This window comes from Cryptomeria japonica, chromosome 10 (genome assembly GCF_030272615.1).
Source record: "Cryptomeria japonica chromosome 10, Sugi_1.0, whole genome shotgun sequence".
NCBI classification, from domain to species: Eukaryota; Viridiplantae; Streptophyta; class Pinopsida; order Cupressales; family Cupressaceae; genus Cryptomeria; species Cryptomeria japonica.
In genome coordinates, this window is record NC_081414.1 from 228,145,012 (window position 1) to 228,165,161 (window position 20,150).

The following is a 20,150-nucleotide window of genomic DNA, read 5'->3' on the forward strand; positions in this document are numbered from 1 at the left end:
GTCCTTCCATTTGGCCTTACAAATGCCCCTGCCACTTTCCAATCATGCATGAATCATATTTTCAGGGGACAGTTAAGGAAGTTCCTGTTAGTATTTTTTGATGATATATTGATTTACAGCAAAACTTGGGAAGCACACTTGAGACATATAGATGAAATATTGGGCCTACTTGAACAACATTCTCTTTTTGCCAAAATGTGAGTTTGGGATGGAAGAAATTTTGTATCTTGGTCATAAGATCAGTACCCATGGAATTAAGGTAGAGGAAGAAAAAATTGAAGCCATCAAAAACTGGCCAAAGCCTCGAACCCTCACTCATCTCAGAGGTTTCCTAAGTTTATGCAGTTACTATAGAAGATTTGTTAAAGGATTTTCGAAGTTAACTTCTCCCTTAACCAATTTAACTAAGAAGGGAGCATTTTTATGGTCCAATGAAGCCCAATCCACATTTGAAAAGCTTAAAGAGGTGATGAGTTCTTGTCCCGTCTTAGCAATACCGGACTTCTCAGCACCTTTTGAGCTTTATTGTGATGCCTTCGGAGAAGGCATTGGAGCTGTCTTAATGCAAAAGAAACATCCCATAGCTTTTGAAAGCAGGAAACTTAGAGACACAGAAAGGACCTATTCAGTTTATGATAAAGAAATGCTAGCTATTATGCATGCATTAGAGAAGTTCAGACAATACCTGATCTGTGGGAAGTTTATAGTCAAAACTGATCATAACAGCTTGAAGTTCTTTCTCAATCAAAAAGATTTGAATGATAGACAACAGAAATGGGTGAGTAAACTTCAGGCATATAATTTCGACATAGAATATATGAAAGGGAAGTATAATGTTGTGGCAGATGCCCTCTCAAGGAAGCCCTACTTGGGGTCTTTATCAGTCCTATCTACAGATTGGAGGGCAGCTTTAAGTACCAAATATGCCAAAGACAAATTCTCTAGCAACATTCTAGATGGGAAAGAAGCAGATGGAAATTACCAGGTGATGACCTCATCCTCTACAAAAATAGAATCTATATTCCATCCGGATCAAATATGAAAGTAGACATTATAAGGACTTATCATAACCTTCCTTTAGTGGGTCATCAAGGGTATTATAAGACCTACAAACAGATTAGAGAAAGATTTTCATGGAAGGGGCTGAAGGAAGATGTACTGAGGCACACCCAAGAATGCATGGTGTGTCAAAGAAATAAAGAAGAACACACTTTTCCTTCAGGATTACTCCAACCACTACCCATCCCAAATCAAAAATGGGAGAGTATATCCATGGACTTCATAACAGGACTCCCAAAGGTACAGAATAAAGATTGCATTTTTGTAGTAGTGGACAGATTAACGAAATATGCACATTTTATGGCCATTCCTTCAAGTTTCGGAGCATCACAAGTGGCCGACGTCTTCTTTAAGGAAATATTCAAGCTACACGACTTACCCAAGAATATTGTGAGTGACAGAGATAGACGATTTCTTAGCATATTTTGGCAAGAACTATTCAAACTAGCAGGGACAGAGTTAACGCCAAGTACCAGTTATCATCCACAAACCGATGGGCAAACTGAAATCGTAAACAAATGGATAGAAGGTTATCTAAGGAATTATGTTTCAGGTCAGCAGAATGCTTGGGTAAAATGGCTTCATCTTGGAGAGTATTGTTACAACACAACCCATCATATGTCAATTAGAATGAGTCCCTTTAAAGCTCTCTATGGATATGAAGCAACATCCTTTGGGGATCTCATCCGCTCAGAAAGTCATGTACCAGGTGCAAAAGATTTCCTCTAGCAAAACACAGATATCATGAATGCCCTTAAAGATAATCTTCACCAAGCACAAAATCAACAGAAACTGTATGCGGACAAAAAAAAAATTGAAAGATCTTTTGAAGTAGGAGACTTGGTATTTTTAAGACTCCAACCTTATAAGCAGTCATCCATTAAAATCAGTGAAGCTGAGAAATTGAAACCACGATTCTATGGTCCTTATAAAATTTTGAGAAGGATAGGTGAAGTGGCCTATGAATTGGAGCTACCAGATCACAGTAAAATACACAATGTATTTCATGTATCCCGACTAAAAAGGGTTTTGGGTCTACACATTTCCCCTTGTACCGAGCTACCCCCGATTGATAATGAAGGGAAGTTGATCTTGGAACCCGAGCTCATCCTTGACAAGCGAGAAAGAGAATTAAGAAGGAGGACCATAACAGAGTACTTAGTCAAATGGAAGAACCTTCCTAGGGAAGATGCCACATGGGAGAGAGATGAGATCATTAATCATCTTAATCCCAGATTGCTTGAGGACAAGCAATTTTGAGTGGGGAGGACTGTCATAACCCCACATTTTTGTAATTATTTAATAAAAGATAACATTTATACCTTCCATTATTTAATCGGAAATGACTCCTTGTTTTATATTAATATAATGATCATGTTTTAATTATTAACTCTTAATTTAACTTTACCATAAAATGTTGTTAATTGAATATATAATTATTGATGCATATAATGTGTTACTAAATAAATATAAACTATAAATATACAATATAAAAAACTTAATGCATTATAAACATTATTATTAAGAAATGAGATCTTATCACCATACGATAATATTAAAATAGACCCCATATTAATATACATAAATAAAATATTTATAATGTATCGATACCCTATTAAATAAGCGCTAACCTTAACATTACCAAGGGTATTGCACCCAGCAATCACATTGTATGTGATGCGGTGCGTATAGCTTAAAGGCGCCGAAAGGAGTTTCGGGTGGGCCAGGGAGCGGTGACTCCAACAGTCACCCCCGCTCACTCCTCCCTCAACAGTCACGACCCATGGTTGGGTCCGCCCCAACCCCCCCGATGGTATTAAAAGCATAACTCGTGGGGAAGAGGTAGGAAGAAAGGCACGCAGGAGATAAGATAGGGGAAGGAGAACGTCAAAAGCGGAAGGGACACAGGTAAGTCACTCAACCGCTAGTATTAATTCTGCAATAAGTTTATTTATAAATCAGTAGGGTTACATACCCAAGGGTAGATGTTCATTAAAATCATCAATACATATATGTATGTAGTTTACTTAATTCAGTACATAGCATATACATAGATGTGGTTGGAATACAAATGTATAGAGACTAATATAATGAAAATCAATATAATATATTAACATATAACATATATATATATATATATATATATATATATATGGGTATACAATGTGAATGAACCTCCATGTGCTAAATTTAGATAACAATTACAAATTGAGGAATAAACAGCATTATTCAATTAAGGACTAGTAGGAATGAATTAAGATATTACCATGTTAATGAATGAGGAAATTGCATATCCAAACCCAATGAGATTAATGAAGAATAGAGTAACAAGGATAGCAGGAACTAGGCCTTTGTCAGGTAGGCCACCCACTGCGGATGACTAAAGGTCTGCCGACGGTTGGGCCAAGGGGGAGTGTACTGCCCTTGGGCCTGATAAGCACTACGGGCATCCTATTGCAGCTAGACCTCTTGATCTCATTAGGAACTAAATATGGGAATTGACTTATTGATAACAAGTGACCTTAATAGAATTTGCTAATTACACTCTAGGTAAATCATTCATATCAAAATCAATTGTTGAAATTCATTGTTTATATGTTTTTTTTTTAGATTGCGGATTTGGGGACATTACATGCTCATTTACAATCATCACACTTCACTTGCTTCCTTCAAAGATTTTTTAAGGAACTCCTTAAGCCCGTTAGGAAATCCCTCAAGCCCAGGGATAATAGGATATAATAGCTACTTCATCTTGTTAGAGAAGCTGCTTGAGGTCAAAGAGGCTTTATGACTAATGGTGGTTAATTCAGAGTGGGTAGATGGTCAGAGGCAAGCACACCTGAAGGAAGAAGTGTGAAACGAAAAATGTTTGATGATGATTGGTGGTACACAATGAGGAAGCAATTTGTTGGTTTTATTATTTAATTTTTGAAATGTTAATTTATTAATGTTTCTAACTTATAAAATTAAAAATAGTTTCACCCTTTTTAAGATTTTAACTTTTTTACCTTGTTTGCACTCCAAGATATGTTTGCTCCGTCATTGAGCCTATTGTGTTTGAAATAACATATGCTTATACTCACTCTTCTAGTCTTGGAGATATTTATGAGACATTTGATAGCATGATTGGACAAATGAAGCAAGCAATTCATAGCAACCTACTTCGGTATTTTATGAGGAGCATTTGAGGCCCATTGTGATGCGATGGTGAATAGTGAACACTATGAACACTCCACTTCATATGACAATCTATGCTCTAAATCCCAAATGGTATGTAGCTATGCCTAAAGGAGTGCCTCCATCTCATGATGAAGAGGTGAAAGAAGGGCTTGTAAAAGCCCTTGAAAAAATGTATATTGAAGAGGAATCTGCTTTACTTCGCACACAATGGCTTGCATTTATCAATCTTGACACTTCCAGCAAACTAGAGGTGAGGTCGATAGAGCTACATTAGCTTAAACTAACCCTATTGGATGGTGGATGTGGCATCACAAAGATACACCAAAGTTGAGGCTACTTACCATTTCTCTTCTTTCATAGGTTGCTTGTTCCTTAGCTATAGAGAGGAATTAGTCCACATATAGCTTCATCCAATCAATCAAGAGGAACAAATTTACCTCTAGACGATTAGAGAAGTTGGTAGCCATACATAGTGTTGTACAACCCCACTATCGACAGACCTCTCAGTATCGTTAGACTCTAGCTTTTAGGATATTGATCCTGAAGATGCCATACAGATTGATGAGGAAGAGACATATGATGGATTGGTTGGGTCTCCATTGCTTAAGGCAGCCCCTTATACTAGCAGTGACTTAGATCGAGCTCCAATATTGATATAGATCTACCAAATTCATCTGCTGATTTGGGACAGCCATATATTTTCTCTGTTTTTGTCATTTTATAGTTGAAACTTGCAGCTTTTGGGAATTTTGTTCTAATTCCTATATAATATGTATGCACATTGACAATGAAAGTATTTAAATTTTGTTAATTTGTTTGTCAATTCTCATGTGAAATCCCAATTCAAGTTTAATGTCTATTAAGCTTCTATAATGTTTATGACGAATGTTTTATCAATGCTATGAATATTTGAAATTTCTTTATGGTTTTTTAAATTTTCCTTTTGTTTTGATAGTCGTTCATTAAAAAAAAAGCCAAAAAGTACCCTTGTACCAGAAACACATCCCTTCGCCACTTGCCATTCCTATCCTAGAAACCCGGGGGAGCAAAAGTTAACTCTAAGAAATCCCCATTCAACTCTAATGTTATGTAATAAGGTTCTATCATATATATGATGAATTCTTTTGTTACAAATACATTTGCCATTGCACCAAAAGATCAACCTATTAATGCCTGATACAACCGTGAGATTTAATGAATCCATGGGAGGCGGTTAATCCATGTCGCAAACTCGAGCACTATGTTGCACAACACAAGGAGACCAAGGGTGTTCACCTTGCAACAACCCCCCTCCCAATGCAAGTGAGGGGTTTGAACCTGTGACCTAGGCTCTAATACCACTTGTCAGAAACATGGTTTTCATTGCACCAAAAGATCGACCTAATAATGCCTGATACAACAGTGAGATTTAATGAATCCATGGGAGGCGGTTGAGCCATGTCAAACCCAAGCACTGTGTTGCACAACACAAGGAGACCAAGGGCGTACACCTTGCAACAACCTTGACATATGAATATTTGAAATTACCTATATTTTTAAATGTTCTCTATTATTTAATTGACATCCCATGCAGTTCCCCTCCCAAAAACTTGGTGGAACATAGCAGGTACATGATACATGTTACATAGGAAAACAATAGAGCTGAAATCTTAGTTCAGCTCTAATGCTTGTGATAAGGCTCTATAATGTATATGATGAATGCCTTATCATATGAATATTTGAAATTTAATATTTTTTAATTGTCATCTTGTGCCACCCCCCTCCCAGAAACTCGGTGGAACATAACTAACTTAAAAGAGGAAATCATAATAGAATTCTATTTTTAAATAGATCAGTTATTGTATGAAAATTGATGCAAAAGTTAATAAGAATAAATCAAAACTAAAATATGAAATTGTAACGTGAATAGAAAGAGCAAACAAAAATCTCATAATTTAGCCAATTTAAAAAACTCTTAAATTTCTGTTGGTTTTCCCGAGGGCATACCACTTTGAAAAAAAAAACTTAGATATTCAAGAACACAAGACACAAGATGATAATCTTACACAACTAAAATAACAATACGAAGACAATAATAAACAAAACCTGTTTAAAAGTAACTTATCATATGCTGCAATACTCAAAACTAAGGTTTCATGCACATTGAGCAAATATTGATGTTGGTTGTTGAGTCTATACATGATGAAGTGATCAGCATTTCACAGTTAAACACAACATGCTAGAAACATCCACTTTTGTTTCAACCTTGCATAATCCAGCACAAAGTGATTATAGTTTTGGGGTTGCCCAAATCACACAATGAAAATGATTTCGCCTTGTGTTGTTGAACTGCTTAAAAAGAATGGGCTTGTTAAAGACAAAAAAATTGGATTAAAAAAAACAGGGTAAGGAACTAACCATAAAGGAAGACAGTGGCATAGTGAGGCCTGGTAAACACAATTATGCCATGTACACCTTAAAGTCAAGGTTGCCAGTCCTAGTTCAGGCTCAGATTCATGTTTGAGGGTTTGGTTTGTGAGTTTAGGCAAAAAATTTTGGAGGGGTTGGGTTCGTTTTGGGTTTGTCTGTACAAAAACATATAAAAATAAAAAATATATACATATATGCAGTAGTAATTAAGGTTCAAAATACATCACTATGCTAATAGTCAAATAACATAGCAACATACACCACCATATTAATAGTCAAAACTCGACTATCATGATATTTATTAAAGTTTTAGTTTAAATAACAGAAAAATCTGAATTGCTGAATCATGGGATTTCCGGGTGATTCCGGGTACGAAACATACTGTGATCATATCCTAAAACGAATCTCCTGTGGGTGCAACCAGGGTTTGTGTTTTTAGATGCCGAAATGTTTAGTGATTCTAGTTTGATCTTTTTGATATTGAAAACTAAATTTAAATTAGTATGTTATGTTTCAAAATTTGAAATTTGCAATGGTTTTGTTTAGCATATGTATTGGTATATGGCATTCTAAACTTAATTCTATTTTTTAGCTATATATATATATATATATATATATATATATATATATATATATATATATATATATATATAAATTTTGTATGAACATACCGAAAATGTACCCAACCCCCAATTTTTTTTGGTCGTACCGGCATTTCGTACCCACGTACCCATACCCGATTTGGCAACTTAGAGAAAAATACACCACCATATTAATGTTTTAGTTCAAAAATAATAATGTCAAGTTTCAAGAATCAACAATCACTAATCAAATATCATATGGGTCATTGAAAAATATCATCATCCTCCATATGTTGTGGTAAATTAGAAGAATCACAAATAGTGGCAGGGGTACTAGTACTCTCATTCTCATGATCACTAGGTGGCTCATAGTCATTATCAACTCCAAGTGCAACAAGGTGGCTCATAGTCATATACTTAAAGCATGAAGCAATTCACTCAAATACATATCAGACATGTAGCACAAATCCATAAGTATATACACGAAGTATGAAATAGCACACATGTAAACATGAAGTAATATACATAAGGCATGGATCATAGATGGAGCATTCATAAAATACAAAGTAATATACCAATACATTGAGGCACAAAGTATGCACATAAGACGTGTAAGGCCCGAAGCAATACACAAATATATGTAGGGTACAAAGCACATATAAGGAAGACGCTCTTGGAGTGGACATGCTGAAAACATATCGGTCATGAAGCAACACATAAGACACAAGGCATACATGTTGAAAAACATATTAGACATGAAGCAATCTATGAATACACATAGTAGAAATACAAGAAACATACATTAGAAAGGTGCATGATGTAATCATGCTGAAAACATGACAACATTAAGCAATCTCATAAGCATTCATACAAGCATGAATGAAAATGGTAATATAACTTATGATGCCATTAAAACCATGCCTAAACTTATTAAACCAATCCGTCCCTTTTCCCAGAAGAGGGCTTGGCTGTCTAGGGCGCTTGAAACCAACTCTCAAGTTAGCCGAGATTACTGAACTTAGTCCATTCACCCTTGGGGCATGCAGCCCAGATTTCAGGAGGAGTCTTTCACCCTTGGGGCATCCTATCAGATGGATTTACTCTGCCCCTCCCTAGCAGCCCCCATCTCCCTTGGGGATGTGGAGAAATACATAACTGATTATAGTTTTAGGACAATTTACAGATATTTTGTTTATTAATTATTTATTTATCTCGTTATTTATTCATAAATCACTATTTATTGCAGTTGGACTTGCTGCTGAAGCGTACCTTAGATAGCCTTGCATGGCAAAAATTGCCCAACTGTTTACTCATTTTGTTTCCTTTTTGTAATGGTACTTTTCCTCTATGGTTAATTAAATATTAGCAGCGGATTAAATAAATCAAATATTAAAATTTAACCTAATGTAATTAACTTTTTCACCTAATATAAATAATCTTGACAGTAAGGCAATTTAATTTATTATTTATTATAATGCTTTAATACCACATTTAATACATTTAAAAAAGTAAATGTAATAATAGATAAATTAATTGTAACTTTAATTGAAAGAAACATTTGAAATTGATTAATACAAATCTGTAAATCATGGAGAGGTTGCTTTCTCGCACAAAGAGGATTAGTTATAGGCCTATGGTTTCCAGGCAAGGAAACACTCCAGGAGGACACGGTTCCTACACAGAAGCCCACATGCCTTCACAGCATGAAATAAACACAACCCTAGCCAGGACACTCCCAAGTGTACGTTGTACCTCGAGTTGGACACACACTGCTCTTGTGCTCCTTTCAATTTATCTTTCTCTTGTATTCTTCTCCTTCTCTGGGTATAATCTCCATACCTCCCCAATTCTCTATTAATTTAAGGGTTTTAATAATACCCCAAGGGTGATTGCAAAAGTCGCACCCTTTCATTATAATAATATTTCTTAATTACTTTGATTTATATATTATTTTATTACAAATTCTTTCACGGGAAAAAGTCTCATAACATTTCTCCCCCTGTAATTTAGCTATTGTCCTCAATAGCAAGAGATGCATCTGCATCACAACTCAAATAAAAACATATAATTAATAACTAAAGAAATAGCTTTTGAACATATTTATTCTTCATAATATTTCTATTTTTTTTTTTTTTTCCTTCATTCATAGATATCCTTCTAGTCTAGCTTAAATTAACAAGTATTTCCAAGGGAGTCACTTTGCCAATCAAAATTATGACAAGAACACATATATCTCTTCTATAAAAAAAATTATAATTGAATAAATTAATTTTATTCCATATGTTTAAGGTCATATATTTCAACTTCATCAATTTTCTCTCATATGACTCATTCTCTTTAACATATACATTTAAATAAATTTGTAACTTAAAATTAATAAACTTTTTATGTCTTAACATAACATTTTACTAGGGAATGACATGCACATTCTATACAATGTAGTGGCTTGTCAATAAAAATCATATAATATATATTCAAAATGTAGTCAAAGTTGATAATCATGCATTCCGGACTACATGAGTATCCCCTTTTGCTATAAATTGAGTATAAATGTAAACTTTTCAAGTATCACTATCTTATAAAATAAAGGACATGTACAATGTTATTGGGTTGATCAAGTCTAATAACATGGTACGCTAGGTAAAGATAGTACTACAAATTCATTACTAGCATCTTAAAAGCAAACCCACAATACATTATGAACACCCACAAGGCATTTTATAGAAAATCTTTGAAACATTTCTTTTGTTTAAGTAGCTAATGTACTTGAATTTGAATTTTAAATTGAGGTTGAGGATACTAATCAATTCAAGCATAAATAGAAATTTAAAGATTGTCTCTCCCCTTGTAAAGTTCGTCATGTCCCTATGTTTGCTCTTAAAATCTTTAAACTCGTCAAAATCTTGTAAAACCTTGTATTATTTTAACCTAAGTCACAGGATACGGCGATTTTCATGGATGAGGTTCGAATTTAATTGAATTTCAAACTTCTATAAAAAAAAATCGAATTTTATCAAATTTCCTCTATAAAGCACTGCTATCCGCCTCTAAACACAACTCAGCTAGTCATGGGTATTCTTTGTATATGCTTTGTATCTATTGGGTCTTGGGTGTCTGCAACTGTTGGGTCGCCCTCGGATTTTCTCCAACAAGGGTCGCTATTCTGATAATTTATTAGAAGTGAAAATATATTTAAAAATAAACAAAATTATAGAAGGCAAATTTTATCCGAATTTTTTTCCGAATTTTTCCCTTGTTGAATTTCATCCGAATTTCATGGCTGTCGAATTCAAATTCGAATTCGAACCTTGTGACTTAGATTTTAACCAATGTATTATAATAAGTTAATATTTTACTATTTTTAAGACAAAAATGATCTTATGATCTATGGGTTATTGGTCCACAATGTAACTTTAAACAAAATATCAAGTTATTGCGTTAACTAACAACATATATAATAACACCATTTTCAAAGAAAAGCAATCGAAGATTTGCACAAGAAAAGTTTAAGCTTTTAATATTATTATTATTATTATTTCTATTTTCCTTCAAAATTTCAATGACTTTTATTATCAGAGATATGTTAGTCAGATGTGGAGATTCTAGGGTATTTTTAATTTCAAAGGACGAAAAATTGTGAACATCCGTAGGTATACTAATCTCAAATATAACAACAACCACAACTTCTTCTTCAATCTATCCACAATCAATGAAATGTATATTTAAAGATATTGTGGTTTTAGAGCTACTAGATTCTTGAACTAGGAGACCAGACTTTTGTGGCCTCTTAAATGGAAATTTCTATTGCGATTGAATTTGTTTGTAGGCACGAGGCAGGGGGCGTTTTTAGCTATTTGAAAATTGTTGCAAAATATAGCCTACCGGTATTAAAACATTCCCTCAAAATTGCAATAGCACTCGCCAAAGTGGTTATAAGAACATTATATAAAGTGCAGATTTTTTTATATATATATATATATATATATATATATATATATATATATATATATATATATATATATATATATATATATATATATATATATATATATATATATATATATATTGTTCTATTTATTTTTTTTTATTTTTTTTTTTCTGATTTATGTGATGCATCCAAATATGGGCTGTCAGATTGTAGAATCAAACAATTCAGTTTTACACACAACTTTTTATAAGAAGACATGATTTAAAGCAAGATGTATGGCTTTACAAACAGGGTCTTGAGGCCCAAAATTAACAATTTGTGCTTTGTTCGCTTTATATGGGCATTCTTCCATGAGGTCGTGCATTATTACAAGAACAATAGTTGTTTCGGGGCCAACATCGTATGTCATTCCACTCATCAATAATACTCAGAGAGTACATTTGTTGCTTAGTCTTTTGGAAGGATGTAAAAATACAACTGCCATGGACTGACCTCGGTCAGTTCAGTTGACTTCACAAGGTTAAGAGATCTTGTTCTCGCTTTTTATGCTCACATTGCAAAATACCATCACTATGCGTTAATACTGTAGTGGGAACTAAGATATTTACTTGGAGTATTGAGATTTGTATCAAAAGATGAGAGATTATCTATTATCATTTGGTCATTTGTTGGGAAGAACTATATTCTATTTCACTGGTGTCTTGAGTCCTGGACGTTTTAGTATTTTACAAGGTATTAAAACTTTATTGAGTGATGATTGTTTGTGTGATTTGAAGCCTTCATAGTCCGGTAAGCCAATCAACTGTAACTCATGCTATGATTATTTGGAAGATGACAATATGTGTTCATAACTAATAATTTCAGGTATAAGTCACAAGTTACAACTAAGAGTTTTGAACATTGCAATATTATCAATCTCATATTATATTGCTGATATTTTATTCAATTAAAGAGCATGATCAACCTGTATTTTACAACAGAATTTTCAATTTAGGACTCAATTACCAGAATTTATGTTTTTACAATTTTATTACAGGCTTGTTTACTAGATAAACTTAAGAGAGTAAGCCTCACGAACCTAAAATATTCTATAGAATAATATACGATAGCTTGGGATTCCGTTTTTAAGGAAGATACGAAGTGATACAATTTGAAGAAGTAAATGTTGAAATATCATTAGTTGAAACTTGAGAAGTTCATAATTATTTTATAATATCGAAAATATCAGAAAACTTTGATTATAAAATACTGCAGTATGTGTGTGTTGAGTATTGTCCCTACTGTTGCTGGATGATATCATAAATGGATGTATATTTTTGTATAACCTCAACAATTCAATAGCTTGGGAAGTTGAGAAAGGCTATGCCCATCCTCACTTTGAAAGGGTTAAGACTATTGCTAGAATTAAGGACAAATGTTTGATAGCAATTTTTTTATTTTTTTTCAATCAAAAGTAAAAACTATTTTTTATTTTACCCACTTTTCAATTTGAATTTTCAAACCACGGCCTCCATAGTTCAAAATGCCATTATATATTTCACATCCAGAATTAAGGAATCGAAGCACAAATTTATCCCACCATTTAAAAGTTTGTCTCATTCATCTAGTAAAAATGTCTATATTGGAGTACATAAATTCACGGTGAATGATAAGGGTAATGAAGAAATCTTTTTTTTTCATTAAAGATTATTTTACAAAATTATTTACAAGTTAAGAGGGTAAAAATATATTCTTGATGATTTTCTGGTAATTGCTTAAAACTAGTGATTTTGGTATAAGGTAAAAGGGATGGCTTTGTAATAAACTATTAATTATAATTGAAAATTTTACCATTCCAATAAAAAAAAAGTTTTAAAATTTCATTTTAAATAATTCATGGATATGGGTAAAATAAAACTTCTTTATAAGGTGAATTTGAATGTAAATTTATCTCAAGTTGGTAGTTTGCAGTTTGAATGTAAATTTATCTTCTATTGTAATTTTTCTTGGGTAAATTTTAATTGTAGTAGGGGCCCAAAATACTTTTCTATGTTAATAAAATTGTGATTTATTTTCAAGATTTTGTTTATGGGATAAAAGAAAATTTCTTTCTCAATGTGCTACCCTAACATTTATTTCTAGTTTCTAGCTCAGATCGATGTGCTACCCTAACATTTATTTCTAGTTTCTGTCTCAGATCGATTTGGCTTTGATACCAAATGTAATGGTACTTTTCCTCTATGGTTAATTAAATATTAGCAACGGATTAAATAAATCAAATATTAAAGTTTAACCTAATGTAATTAACCTTTTCACCTAATATAAATAATCTTGACAGTAAGGCAATTTAATTTATTATTTATTATAATGCTTTAACACCACATTTAATACATTTAAAAAAGTAAATGTAATAATAGATAAATTAATTGTAACTTTATTTGAAAGAAACATTTGAAATTGATTAATACAAATCTGTAAATCATGGAGAGGTTGCTTTCCCGTACATAGAGGATTAGTTATAGGCCTAGAGTTTCCAGGCAAGGAAGCACTCCAGGAGGACACGGTTCCTACACAGAACCCCACATGCCTTCATGGCATGAAATAAACACAGCCCTGGCCAAGACACTCACGGATGTACGTTGTACCCCAAGTTGGACACACACTGCATGCCCCTTCTCCAATGCCCAATGCCCAACCACCAGACCTTAACTATCCCCTCTCTTGTGCTCCTTTCAATTTATCTTTATCTTGTATTCTTCTCATTCTCTAGGTATAATCTCCATACCTCCCCAATTCTCTATTAATTTACGAGTTTTAATAATACCCAGTGTTCCACGGGGACGTGTCCCCCCACTTTTTGGGTGCGTCCCCCGGTCAGAAACGTCTAGGGGACGGGGGGACAGGGACGCGACGTTCCCCGCCGTCCCGCCACCGCCACCCAAACGCCATCGGGACGTGGAGACGTCTCCACGTCTCCCAGGGAGACGTGGAAACGTGGAGACGTCTGGTCCCACGTTCCCACGTCTAAACAAACCGAAAAAGGCAATTTTTAAAAAACATGTGCCTTTTGGGGAGGTTAAGGGGTAACCCTAATTGGACGTGGACCCCACCCTACCCCCCAAAACAACACAAAAGCATGTTTCTTTTAGATTTAACTCTCATTTTGGAAAACTGATTTTTTTTCCAGCAAGCTGAAGAGGAGGAAAAACTTGAAGAAGACTGATTGAAGGGGTGAGAAAAGTTGATTGCAAGCGTGATAGGAGCTAGAAGAAGCAAGAAGAAGAGGAAGAAGAAGATTCTTCTACATTTTGGAGAGATTTTTCAAGCACAAGGTAGGGTTTTTCAACTTTTTCTTGTTTTTTTTTTGTTTTATTTTCTGATTTTCATTGTACTATCTCATTTTTGGATTTTTTTTCCCTATTCATCTCAAGACTCAAAATGAGATTTGATGTTGAATCTTGAGGGCAAAATGATTCATTTTGCCCTCAAGATTCAACATCAAATCTCATTTTGAGATGAATAGGAAAAAAATTTAAAAATATATTGTTAAACTAGGCTGATTTTATTTTTATTTTTATTTTGTGAATTGTAGTGTCAATTTCACAATGAGCTCCCAAGGCATGAGTGAAGATGACATGGAAATCCATTCTCATAGTGAGAATGATTCAAAATATCAACCTGAAAATGAGGGGAGTGACCATGGGGCTGATCGTGGAGCCCAATCTAGTTCTATGGCAAGTGCACCAGCTAGTACAAGGTGCCCTTCAAAGTTGTTGGCACCATATGCTAGGGGTCATTTTGATCCTAAGTCTCCTCTAAAACAGTTTGTTGCTTCACGAATATCAGTACAAGGCACATCACATTCAAGTGGGGGAACAAGGAAGTGGAAGTGCAATATTTGTGACACAGAATGGTTCGGTAGCATTAGTAGGGTGAATGCACACTTTCTGTTTTGGAGAGGAAAAGGCGTGAAACATTGTAAGTTTTTGGAGGAAGCCAAAAATATACAGTACAGAATTGAGTTTAACAGGCTTTGCGGGGTTCAAGATGACACAAATATTTCAATGCCTACTACTTTGTCTACTAGGGCAGCACTTCAAGGCAACCAGAATGTGCCACATACTTCTCATGCTTTGCAGACGAGACGAATGATTTTTGGATCTCCATCCACTTCCACTACTACTGCCGCCAGGGCTGGGAAACGTAGGTTGCAGACACCACAGAGCAACCCCATTGCTGATATGTTTAATGTGCAGCTGAGAGATGAGATAGATGAATCCATTGGCAAGTTTTTCTTTGCCAATGGCATTCCATTTCATGTTACACGGTCTCCTTATTATAGGGGGATGATGGCTATGGTGGCCAAGGGAGGACCATCTTATGTGCCACCAAGGGAGACGAAAATGAGGACCTCGATCTTGGATAAATGCTATTCCAAGATCAATATTTTGATGGAGAAGATGAAGGCATGTTGGGTGGCATCGGGGTGCAGCATAGTTATGGATGGGTGGACAAACATTAGCCATCGTCCACTCATCAACGTCATGGTCACATCTGCAGAGGGCCCATACTTCCTTAGAGCAGTTGATTGTACAGGGCATCGTAAAGATGCTGATTTCCAGTTTCAGGTCCTCGGGGAGGCTATTGAGGAGGTTGGGCCACAAAATGTGGTCCAAGTAGTGACAGATGCAACCCATGTGTGTAGAGCAGTAGGGAGACTCATTGAGGCAGCCTATAGACACATTTGGTGGACCCCATGTTGTGTGTATGCCATGAACAATGCACTCAAGGACATGGGGAAGATAGATTGGATTAGAGGAGTGGTCACCGATGCAAGAGATGTGTAGATGTTTATCTGCAACCACCACACTTCACATGCACTCTTCAGGACCTTCGCGAAGGAGTTCTTGAAACCAGTTGAAACTAGATATGCATCCTATTTCATTCTCTTGGAGAGAATGATTGAGTTGCAAGAGGCATTGCAACTCATGGTTATGACTAATGAGTGGAATAGGTGGGCTGAGGCCAAGACAGAGCAGGGGAGAAGGGTGAAGGAGATCGTGAAGAGTGATGTGTTTTGGAATGATGCGAAATACATTGTCTCTATCATTTCTCCAGTATTCCAGGTGATCAGATATGGGGATGGGGATGCACCTAACCTTGGAGAGGTGTATGAGTGCATTGACTCTATGCTTGACCAGATGAGGGTTGTTGTGCGAGTGAAGGACCCCTCTTTAGCATTCTACAATGAGCAAATCCAACCTATCATTCAGCGTAGATGGGACAAGTTGAACACTCCTTTGCATATGGCTGCCTTTGCCTTGAATCCTAAGTGGTACAAGGCTAGACCGAGTAGACTGACACCGATTCAAGATGATGAGGTGAAGGCAGGTTTCTTTAGGTGCATAGAGAAGATGTTTGATTCCAGAGATGCCGACACAATGCGCACTGAGTGGGGAAGATTTGCCACTCTTAGAGGTTATTCAGATGCGGCAAAGATGGATATAGACAGCATGGCACAGGAGGACCCACTTTTATGGTGGAATTGTCATGGCCTGAAATCTTTGACCACCACTCTAGCCATCCGTCTGCTATCCCAGGTTTCCAGTTCTTCACCTGCTGAGAGGAACTGGTCTACATATAGCTTCATCCACTCTCTTAAGAGGAACAAACTTACCTCTAAGAGAGTAGAGAAGCTTGTGGCTGTACACAGTGCTTTGCGTCTCATGGACCGCAAGACACTTGTGTACAAGGAGAGTCCAGCGGCACGATGGGATGTAGAGCCAGAGGAGCCTTCACAGATTGATGAGGATGATCCTACCACTTCAGATGCAGGGCTAGTTGGTGTGAGCTTGAGGGACCTTGATCTTCAAGAGTCCAACAGTTCCAGTGAGGAGGAGTTCCCAGATGATTAGAGGCCTCCATTAGCTAAATTTTGAGTTTTGTCATTTTGTATTTGACTCTAGTCTCTTTTGTAATGCTATTGCTACACGTATTTGTATTTGGCTACTCATTGTAATGATGAATCATGTAATCATCTTTATTATTATAGACTTTGCAATGGCATCAGATATTCGTATTTTCGTTTTCCTTTTTCGATATTCATATGATAGAAATGAGAAATCTCCAATTTGACAATTTCATTTGTCAAATTTTATTTACTTTTAGCAATTAGTATTGCTAATCTAAGTAATCTTCGTATTTCCTATAGTTTCATTTGAAATCTAATTCTTATACTGTTATACTGTTATACATCTTTTCAAAACTAGTTTTTCAAGTACTATATGTATATGTATAAGTATATGAGCACCACCACCCCGCCACCCCTCCGCCGCCGTCCCCCCGCCGTCCCCAAAATTTAGACCCTTGGTCCCCCCTTCCCAGAGACACGTCCCCCTGTCCCCAACGCCCGTGGAACACTGATAATACCCCAAGGGTGATTGCAAAAGCCACACCCTTTCATTATAATAATATTTCTTAATTACTTTGATTTATATATTATTTTATTACAAATTCTTTCATGAGAAAAAGTCTCATAACACTTTCTAAGCATTAACTAACTACTTGTAGGATGGCAGGATCGTAGTTCTGATACCATTTGTAATGTCCCCAACTCGGATATCGTCTAATTTAACCATAATCAACCTATTTTCAAAGTACTAATGACTTAAACTAACTTGTTTAAGAGTCAAGTCTATCTTACATAGTCAAATCTGTGATATTCGATCTTTCTTTAGTCTATCATGTACTTGCTAACTTACCATATTAAACAATCAATCTTATTTTGATTCATTTATAAATCATTTACGTATTTATTAATTATTATTTGTATGAATTATTATGTAATATTATTGAGTAATTTCTAAAAGTATTATGTTAACCATAACTAATATACTAATATCTATATTTACAATCATTATGTTACTCCTTATTCTCATTGAGTGTGTATATATATATATATAAACAAATGAATTAAATAATATTACTAATTATTTATAGATTTGCTAGTATCCTTTTATATAATCTACTAATACTACTACCATTTAAAACAATCATAATTGGTAAAATGTTTAGGGGCTGGTATTGGCAGACAGATGTGACGCATGTCAGATCTGGTCTACCACTGTCATGATACTTATATCCTTATTAAATATATTGCACTCTATGTTAATATTTTCCTTAATATTAAATTCTGCATAGAAACATTATCGGACTTCATAAAGTAGAAATACATATTAAGCACATCCCAAGAATGCCACCAAGAACAAGATGTTACTGCCTGTAACTTAACAACAGTTCTGATCTGAACTGATAGATCCTGCTGGATATTAATATCTTATATGTCATCCGTCTCCCCCTTGAATCATTTATATTCGTCCTTTTAAATGCCTTATGGACGGAATAGTTGTATCTCTTCTTGGGAATGGACATACCCTTACCTTAATCGTGTCTCTTCATGAACAACTGTTGTTATCCTAATCGCCGCCTTTTGTTAATTGCTGCCTTAACATAAGCTTCTCTCTTTTTATTATCAATCCCCCCCCTTAAATAGACATTGCACCTTTAATAGGTCACGATAAGAGGCATGGTGAAGACATTCCCTTTCTCATAACTCTTGCTAATATTAATCATGATTAGTATTTACTTGTGACCCCACCAATCATTACTAATGTAGTTTGTGTCCTCTCTTAGGATAGCGATTATGTTAGGATATCTGTAGCTTGATCTATATGATTTCATTGATGAATGATGGCCACAATTATAGCAACAAGCCCATCTTTCTTATATATTGTAATCCATATTCAATTCATTCTTCCCTCCTAATTGTTCTCTTATGATAGTCTTGGCTCTATCAATCTGCAATACATTTGACAAACACCTTCCTTATCGGTCCTTCATATGCTGTGATACTATGGGGTGTTTATTTGCTAATGTGTATATGATTCTGAGGTTATGGATGCCACACCAGAACTTCCTCCTGATCGCTGTCTTACTATATTTAACGTCTTAATCTCTTGTCATTTACACAGTGTTGCTTTCAATTGTGATCGATTGTCTATTCATAATATTATTAATTTAATATTACTAATAAATAAATAATAAATTATGTTTTATGTAAATAGTAAATAATAATAAGAATAAATTAATAAATAAATAATAATATTAATAATAAACATAATATGTAAATGTTTATAATATTATTAATTTAATAATTCGTTGGTAATTATTATATTAATCAATAATAGTTACTTTATTAGGATATATATAAAGATCAAGGAGGGGACATGACAACAAGGTGGGAAATTGAAGCATCCAAACCAATATGCTCTGGCTCAATAGCCCACAGCTTTGTCTCTACTTGTTTGTACGAATTTTCTCTGTGTGAGGAGCCACAAGTTTGCATGCACAAACACCAAGTCCTTTGCCTTTTTAGAAAGTAGTCTATTGTGCTTTATTGAGTGGATTGAATATGTGCTCCAATTCCTCTTAGATGAAGATGAACTAGCAACCTATCAAAATTTTGAAATTAGAGAGTTAAGAGTTATAAATAAAATTAAAATATAAATAAAACAGTAAACTTAAAAGCAAGATAGAAGATTTTTTTTATAAAACTAAGAACTTGCGATAAAATTTTGATGGCAAGAGGTTGAAAGTGTCGATGTGATTCTCCATGGCAGAACCACCAATATGAGCACCAAGACTACAATCATTTGTGCTTGAAAAACTCATGAATTCAAACCTCACTCATCCCATATGTCATGGTGAAAGAGTTTGTGAAGTGATGCCTTGTACCCTTGAGCAAATTAGGGATCTCTATATGACGAAACTTTTGGCGCCAATAAGGACTCGTTGACTATAATATTTGGGACTCAATGCAAAGGCAAGAAGATGCAATGAAGTGGTCATTTTGTTCCATCTCTCCACCATGATTTGTTGTATTTAATTTATGATGACTTTCATCTTCTCAATCATTGAGTCAATCCCATCATATACCTCACCCACACAAGGCCTAT

General features: G+C 35.0%; 1 protein-coding gene across 1 annotated transcript in view; it reads right to left on the reverse strand.

Moving 5' to 3' along the window:
- LOC131077808 (eukaryotic translation initiation factor) overlaps positions 1-20,150 on the reverse strand; it is a 139,796-nt gene that overhangs the window by 28,274 nt on the left and 91,372 nt on the right. The window lies entirely within an intron of this gene.